The sequence below is a fragment of the Elephantulus edwardii genome, unplaced genomic scaffold (assembly GCF_000299155.1).
Source record: "Elephantulus edwardii isolate Elephantulus edwardi_28Jun2011 unplaced genomic scaffold, EleEdw1.0 scaffold00148, whole genome shotgun sequence".
Lineage (NCBI taxonomy): Eukaryota > Metazoa > Chordata > Mammalia > Macroscelidea > Macroscelididae > Elephantulus > Elephantulus edwardii.
In genome coordinates this window covers 5407626-5415329 of record NW_006399898.1, presented here as the reverse complement: position 1 = coordinate 5415329, position 7704 = coordinate 5407626, and the positions used below count along the sequence as shown (strand labels likewise).

The window sequence follows — 7704 nt, the reverse complement described above, 5'->3', positions numbered from 1 at the left end:
TCCATCACCCTCCTCCTCCTCTCCCTCACCCTCCTCCTCCTCTCCATCACCCACCTCCTCCTCTCCCTCACCCTCCTCCTCCTCTCCATCACCCTCCTCCTCCTCTCCATCACCCTCCTCTTCTCCATCACCCTCCTCCTCTCCATCACCCTTCTCCTCTTCTCCATCACCCTCCTCCTCTCCATCACCCTTCTCCTCCTCTCCATCACCCTCCTCCTCCTCTCCATCACCCTCCTCCTCTCCATCACCCTACTCCTCCTCTCCCTTGCCCTCCCATCTCCCCCTGCCTCTCTTCTCCTCTCTCCCCATCCTCCCTCCCTCCCTCTCTCCTTCCTCCTCTGTCACTCTTATCTCCTCCTCTCCCTCCCTCCCTTCTCCCTCCATCTTTTCGTCTTCCCCTTTCCACCTCCCTCCCTTTCTTCTCTCCCCATCACCATCCTCTTCTTCTCTTTGTCTCCCTCCTCTTCCTCCCTCCTCCTCCACTCCATCGTCTCCCCTGTTCCCTCCACTCCTCACTTATGTCAGTACCTTTACCAGCTCCTTCAAGGAGCCGAGGGACCAGAAAGCTTGAGAGGAGTGGGGCGAAGACTGTAGTGGACAGATTCCGCCGCCTCAGGGCTTCAGAGATAGCACTGTGAGGAGTACAAATCCCCTCCCTAGCGAGAGAAGGGGGAGAGGGCAGTTTTCCTGCTTCTTCCATCTGCTCCTCTCTGGATGTGTTTCCTGGGGCCCAGTCCTGTCTCCCTTCTGCCTGTGGATGCCTGGAGTGTCTGTAAAGTCTTTAGCACAGATCCAGCACACAGGCAGCACGGGGCAGCCAGCGACAGTGGATGCTGCTGGAGAATGATGTTCATACAAGCGTCTGAGAGTTAAAGGTCCTCCGACAGAGAACCACTGAGTCTTAGGACTCTAGGAAGAAGTGCCGGTCGCGCAGTGGTGAACTCTTGGGTGGAAAAGTTGGCAATTCGAACGCCCAGGGACTGTGTGGGAGAATCAGCTCCTGTAACGATGACAGTGAAGAAAGTCTGTGGGGCGTTCCACTCGCCACCAGGGTTGCTGTGAGCAAAAGCATCAGTGTGAGGGTGTCTCTGGGGAGCGGGGTGGTGCCAGCCTGCCAGCCACTCTGCGGGCTGGAGGAGCCAGTCTCCTCCTGTGAAGTCTTTTTAGGGGCCATCGCATTGGCTGTGACCCATAGCGACCCGTGTACAGTGGAGGGGAGCCCTGCCTGGCCCTGTACCCCGTCTCTGCTCTATGAGCCCGTTGGGGTGGTCTCAGAACTCTGGTCTCTGATAGAGGGTGTCTGTGAGCTAGAGTCAGCGAGGCCGTACGTGAGGCCTGGGAGCATGGTGGGTAACGTGAGCCCGCCGGGCAGTCCACCGGAGAAACAGGCAGACCTCCCGTCAAGATTCACAGTCCTGGGATCCTGGGGGCAGTCGCCATGACTGGCAGGCGACCTGACGGCGCTGGGTTTGGTTATAGTGTAACAGCAGTGACGTGTGTGGGCTTTTGTTGAACTGGCTAAAAGTCAGGAGACACCAGTAATGCGAGTGATCAGCCCTGTGTCGGACCCCTGCTTGGGCCTGGCACAGCCGCTCCCCAGCTCAGGTGTGCTGTTGGCTTGGGGACACTGCAGACCTGACCCTTCCTTCTACCTGCACCAAGCCGTCAGCAAGCCTGGAGCACAGTTCCCCCTTCTGCCCTTTCTCTGCCACTTTTCCCACCTCTGTTGCTTTTATTCCCATCAGTGTCTGTCCTTGTGAAAAATCCACCCGCCACGTGCACACACACACAGAGCTTGCATGCAGCATGCGTGCACACGCAGAGCATACACTCCTGCAGCGTGCGCACAGTCCCATTTCCTCGAGTGGAGCTGTGCGTCCTGCGGCCCTTTCTGTGCATAATCAAACATATTTTACACACACACACACACACACACACAATTGACCGTGACATTTTTGTCTCATTTTGTACCCTCAAAATTTTCTGCATTCTTGAAAATTAATCCCTTTTTGAACTGTCAGTAAAATTAAAAAAGTATTCTGCGTTCCTGGGAAATATTTTCCCACTTAACCAAATTATTTTCCGCTTTGAAAGTTTTCCCTTGTCTGCGGTGCTGGACGGCATCCTGGACGACATGAGGGTGTTTTGAGGCTGTGTGGGTTTGGATGCTGTGAGGGGACGCTCACCCCGGGAGCTCTGGGGCTGGACTTGGGATGGCCCCCGTTGGTTCAGATTCACGTTGTCGTGCAGGGCCCCCCAGATGGCAGCACCTACTGAAGTGGGATAGTGTGTCCCCACTACACAACAGAGGTGGACGGCAGACGTGGGCACTGAGCATCCCGTGGGTCACGATTAATAGACGTTTGTGCACTTGACTCCACTGCCGTTGGGTTCATCTTCATCGTCCCTTCCTGATTGCTCACGCTGCCCCCCATTTCCTGTTCTTCTCGCCTGGCCTCCCCTGTCCAGGAGCTGCCCAGCCTGGGTTTGGAGGGTGTGCCCCTCCTCACTCTTCTCTGATGGGGGTTCTCAGGTCCTTCCCTGTCTGCTCGCTTCTCTCTCCAGACAAAGGTCCTGCAGGGCACACCCCGGGGGCCTCCCCTCACGATGGGCACAGCTGGGATCGGATAGAGGGGTTTCTTTGGTTTCTCAGACCATGAGGGATCATGACCTAGTGTCCATGTTACGTTGTTCTGTACGTGTGTTCTGGTGGACCACACAGTCCATCCCGTGGCCGGTCGTTCCACCCTGACCGATGGGGTCAGAATGTGCTCGGTGGTGATGGGCTTGGTTTCTGTGTTTCACGTGTTCAGAGTAGAAGTGCTGCCAGGGCTTTTATGGGAGCGGGTCTCTGGGGGTCGTTCCACAGACTCTCGGTGGGCTGTCTTGGAAAGTAGAGTGACCTTGCTTCTGAGATGCCTCTGGGTGGATTTGAACCTCCTGCCTTTTGGTTAGAAGATGAGGACGTTGACCACTCCCACAGGTGGGGGTCAACCTGAGTCAGAATCAACTCAGCAGCAACTGGTCTTCCTTCTTTGACTTTTTTATTCGTTTCCTGGGCCTGCAGTAATCACCACAGGTGAGTGGCTGAGACCTCAGGCATGGACAGTTGTGGGGACTGGTGGGCCAGATTTATTTTCCTGGGGTGTGGGCAGGGCCATGCTCCTCCTGGCCTCTCTTAGGGTGGGAGCCCCGGGCTTTCCTTGGCGGGGGTGTTCTGTGATTTCAGTTCTGCCTCTGCCTGCACCTGGCTAGCTCTCCCTCTGTGTGCCTGTCTCTTACCTCTGTTTTTAAGCCTAGGACTCTTAACGTGTTGATCAGGACCCACCCTACTTAGTATGACCTCGTAGTTACAGAGAACATCCTCAGAGACCCTCTCTCAAATAGGATCACCTGCACAGTGTCAAGGTCAGGTGGCACGTGTCTTTGGGGGCCACGGTTCAATAGAGAATGCATAACTATTGAGAAGCAGACGAGGAGGCCGGGCAGTTCCTGCCGTGCGCACCACTGCTGGGGTGTGATGGTCCTTTCCCGCGGGGGACACTGGCCTCCAGAAGGCCTGTCTTCACTCAGGACAGGCGCGTGTTTGGGATGCATTCCTTTCCTTCACATCCTTGTCAAATGGCAGAGTCAGTGTCTGGATGCCTTTTAGAATTAGCAAGTTTCCAGAAAAAACAATCTCCTTTGAAGAAGTCCGCTTTTAAGAACCAGCCCAATATTAAATAATTCCGTTCCTGGAAGTTGCAGCTTGAGACAATTATGATTCCATAATTCTACCACTCACACCCACACAACAAGAGATCTAAATATAAATACAAATTACCAGGGACAAACAGATGGAGCCGGAGAGGACGGGCTCTCAGATGGAGGAGCGGGTGTTGGCCACACTGTCTGTTACGTATCCTGGAGAGAAATACATGCTCTGTAATGGTACCTTGAAAGTATGGTCCCAGAATAAGAAAGGAACGTCCCCAGATTCTGTTTCCACACCCCAATGTCACTTAACTACTTAAAAACAATTATTATGGTTAAAAACAACAAGAAGAACCCCTGCTGTCAAGCCAGTTCAGACTCCCGTGTCTGACACTGTAGGTCTTCGCGGGAATAGACTGCGTTCCTCCTTCTGCTCAGTAGCTGGTGGCTTTGAAGCACTGACCTTCTGGTTCACAGTCCAACACATAACCCACTGTGCCTCCAGAGTTCCCCTATGGGAAGATGGATAATGCACAGAGGACAAAGGAATCCACTACTTTAAAGAATGTGGTAAAGAGAGCTCTGGTGGCCTAGTGGCAAGAAGCTGCACTGCAATCCCAGAGGGGTGAGGTTCAAATCCACCAGATCCTCTGCTGGAGAAGGAGGGGCAGTCTCTTCCTGTACCACCAGTCAGATCCGATTTGATGGTACACACACACACACAAAAGAATAAAATTCTAAAAAAAAAACCCAGTGTGGTGAAACGGATCCGTCATTGATGGTTGTCAGGCAGGGCCCAGCTCCTCGCGGACCCTCCTCAGGTCTTTGGGAGGCTGTGAATCGCACTGAGGAGATGGCCTGCCCGCCTTTCTACCTCAACCACTGGTGAGCTGACCTGCCTTTGAGGCAGTTTCCTACTGACAGCCTCATTTTACCAGGACATGGACCAAATGCCACTCGTCCTTTGCACGTCCTCATCCAGCCATCAGCTTGAGCACTTAGCCACATTCAGTTGGTCCCTGCTGTGGCTGGAATTGTGACCCCTCAAAGCGAGTGCTGGAAGTCCTAACCTCTTTGTCTGTAATGGGGTGCAGTGATGGCTTTGTCCATAAATGTTGTGCTGGCTGCTCGCCGAAAGGCTGCATCTGTGGGAGAATGATGGACAAGAGCCTGGCCAGCTGGACCAGGCTGGAGGGTGGAGAATGGACCCCGGCTGGACTGGGGTGGAGGATGGCGGTGCACGGAGCCTGCTGCCTGCACTTGCCCTTCCCTTTGGGAACAGGTGTCTTTGTTATGTTGATGGCAGGAGCAGAGTGTATTTTGAGTCAATCTCCTACAGGACATAAAAGGAGCAGGTTGAGCAAGCAGAGATGGGGAGGTGGGTTAGGTATTGAGCCGCAGGAACCCAGAAACAAGCTGAGGTGACAGGGACCTTCCCCAGGGGTGTCCCAGAGAGAAGGCCTCCCCTGGAGCCTGTGTCCTGGGTTTGGACATGTGGATTCCTGAGCAGCGCGAGAAGACGTTGGTGTTTGTTGTAGCAGGCGCTCGTGGTGTTTGTATTACAGCAGCACACGGCAAGCGTTCGATTGTGAAAAGGCAGCCCTCGCGGTGCACTGGTTAAGCACCTAGGTGCTGGCCCAGAAGGTCTGCTGTTCAAACCCACCAGCCGCGGTGTGGGTCAGCCTCAACTCTGAAAGGTATTTCTGCTCTGTCCTGCAGAGTCTCTGTGAGTTAGAGTCAACCAGAAGGCATTTAATAGGAGCACCAAGTTTTAATTGAGCGAAAGACTTTAATCACAAATGTACTACACAAGTAAAATACCACTGTATTAAATGCAGTTGTTAGACTTCAATTACCTTGAGGAGCCCTGATCCACCAGGTACTCTGCTCTCCTCCTGTACCAGTCAGATTCGATTTGATGGTACACACGCACACAAAATAGTAAAATTAAAAAAAACAAAACCAAACCTTAGGGAGCCCTGGTGGCCTAGTGGCCCAGGAGTGGCGCTGCATGTCCAGGGCGTGAAGCCACCAGCTGCTTCTCAGAAAGGAGGGCCGTCTCCTCCCTGCAGTTTATTGTCTCTGAAAACCACCAGCGGCTCAGACAGGAATTGGTTCTGACCCGACACACTTAACAGCAGTAGCTCTGGTGGTGCTGTGGTTAATGCATTCGGCTACTAACCAAAAGGTCAATGGTTCCAATCCACCAGCAGCTTCAAGAGAGAAAGAGGAGGCAGACCAGGTTGGTTTTGTTTTTGTTGTGGTGGTTGTTGATCCAGCCGGCACAGGAGGAGGTTGCCCCTCCTTCTCCAGCAGAACCTCTGGTGGATTTGAACCCCACCAGAGCTCCCAGAGGCAGACCAGTTTTGGTAAAATACTGTAGCTTTGGCAATGAATAGGGTTTTTTGTTTTGTAAAATTTCTGTTTTGCCCTTATTTCGAGTAATTGTTGTTCTTAAGTGCCATCAAGTTGAGTGTGACTATAGCAACCCTCGGAACCACAGATCTGAACCTGTCCTAGCCTGTGCCTTCCTCCTGATTTCTGACACACTCAATCCCGTTGCTGCGTCACCATGTAAATCCATCTCATTAAAGTCTTCCTCTCCTTCCCTAAAAAGAACTGGGTGATACTTCAGGAGGTAGTATATGATCAATAATCGATGGTATTGAAGGAGAAAGTTCCAGCTGCACCGAAGGCATTGGCAAAGTCCCAGGAATCAATGGGATACCAGTGTATTCCCGGTAATAGGGACTTTTAAAATCTAAGGGTGTTTGGGGTTTTAATTCTCCCAGGAGTGTACGAACCAAAGGTGCTGACTAATTTTTCTTGTGAAGTCCTCGGTGGCTTTGGCCTAATGTACCCACTCCACGAACTTCCACAAAGGGAGCTGGTTTCACACCCCTCTGCTGCTCACTCTGTCCTGGCCGGTCCTGGCAGGCCCTGCAGATCCGAGAATGGGAAGCTGTTTACTCCTGAAGAATTCCCGTCTCCTCCCTCCCAGGCCAGCCTCCCTGGAGAAACTTCACTGCACCCACTCTGGCCTCTGTAATACACGTTCCATAAACTCTACAGTTTTAAAATGTAAGATGTAATGGGTTTAGTATGTTTTTTCTTTGGTGTTTCATATCCAGGTTGGGCACTCTGGTGGCCTGGTGGTGGGGAGTTGTGCTGCAAACCCAAAGGCAGGCAGTTCAAATCCACCATTTGTGCCATGGAATAAAGATGGGCAGTGTCTTCTCGTGTGACTGACAGCGTCTGAAAACCCACCAGAGGGGTAACTATGAGGTACTTGTTTCATATGCAGGTAGTTCTCGAAGATGCTGTGGATTTGGCTCCAGACCACTGCAGTCAAGCCACTGTCCCAGCAAAGCCAGTCCCGCGAGTTCTTTCTCGTTTGTTCCTAGTGCATGTAAAAGTCACGGTGACACAGGCTGTTCTCTGTCTGGGAGCTCTGGTGGTGCAGCCTGTAGGGCGCTGTGCTGTTAGTGCTAAGGCAGTGTCTCTGGTGGTTCAGATCCACCGGTGGTTCTGAGGATGAAAGGTGAGCAGACAAGTCCTGTGTGCATTTTGAGCCTCAGAAACCCTCCGGAGCGTCAGCTGAGCCGATTCTGACTCCACGGCCACGAGTTCGAGTCTTGAGTAGTCTATTAAGTATGGAATGTTGTTGTCGAGTACTCTTGAGTCAGAGCCGGCCCATCACGGCTGAGTGTGCCCGGTTTGCAGAGGCACTTAATCGCACGGGCGGTGATTACTCATCCTTGTCCCACGGAGCAGCTGGTGGGTTTGAACCGCGTGCACTTGGGTCCTCCACCAGAGTTCCCTGTTAAGTGTGTAAAAGCATCATGCAAGAGTTTGACTATTGTGAGACTGAGTGACATGTGACAGAGACACAAAGTGAGGTCTGTTCTTAGAAGAGTGGCACCGATGGCGTGCTTGACAGAGGGTTGCCCTTTGTGACTTGTGAGGTGGGACGCGGCAGGCCTGTGGTGCGGTCACACCATGTGGCCTGTG

The 7704-nt window shown here is 52.8% G+C and overlaps 1 protein-coding gene across 1 annotated transcript in view; it reads left to right on the top strand.

The window, feature by feature from the left end:
• Positions 1-7704, top strand: part of WDR66 (WD repeat domain 66) — an 80166-nt gene that overhangs the window by 6021 nt on the left and 66441 nt on the right. The window lies entirely within an intron of this gene.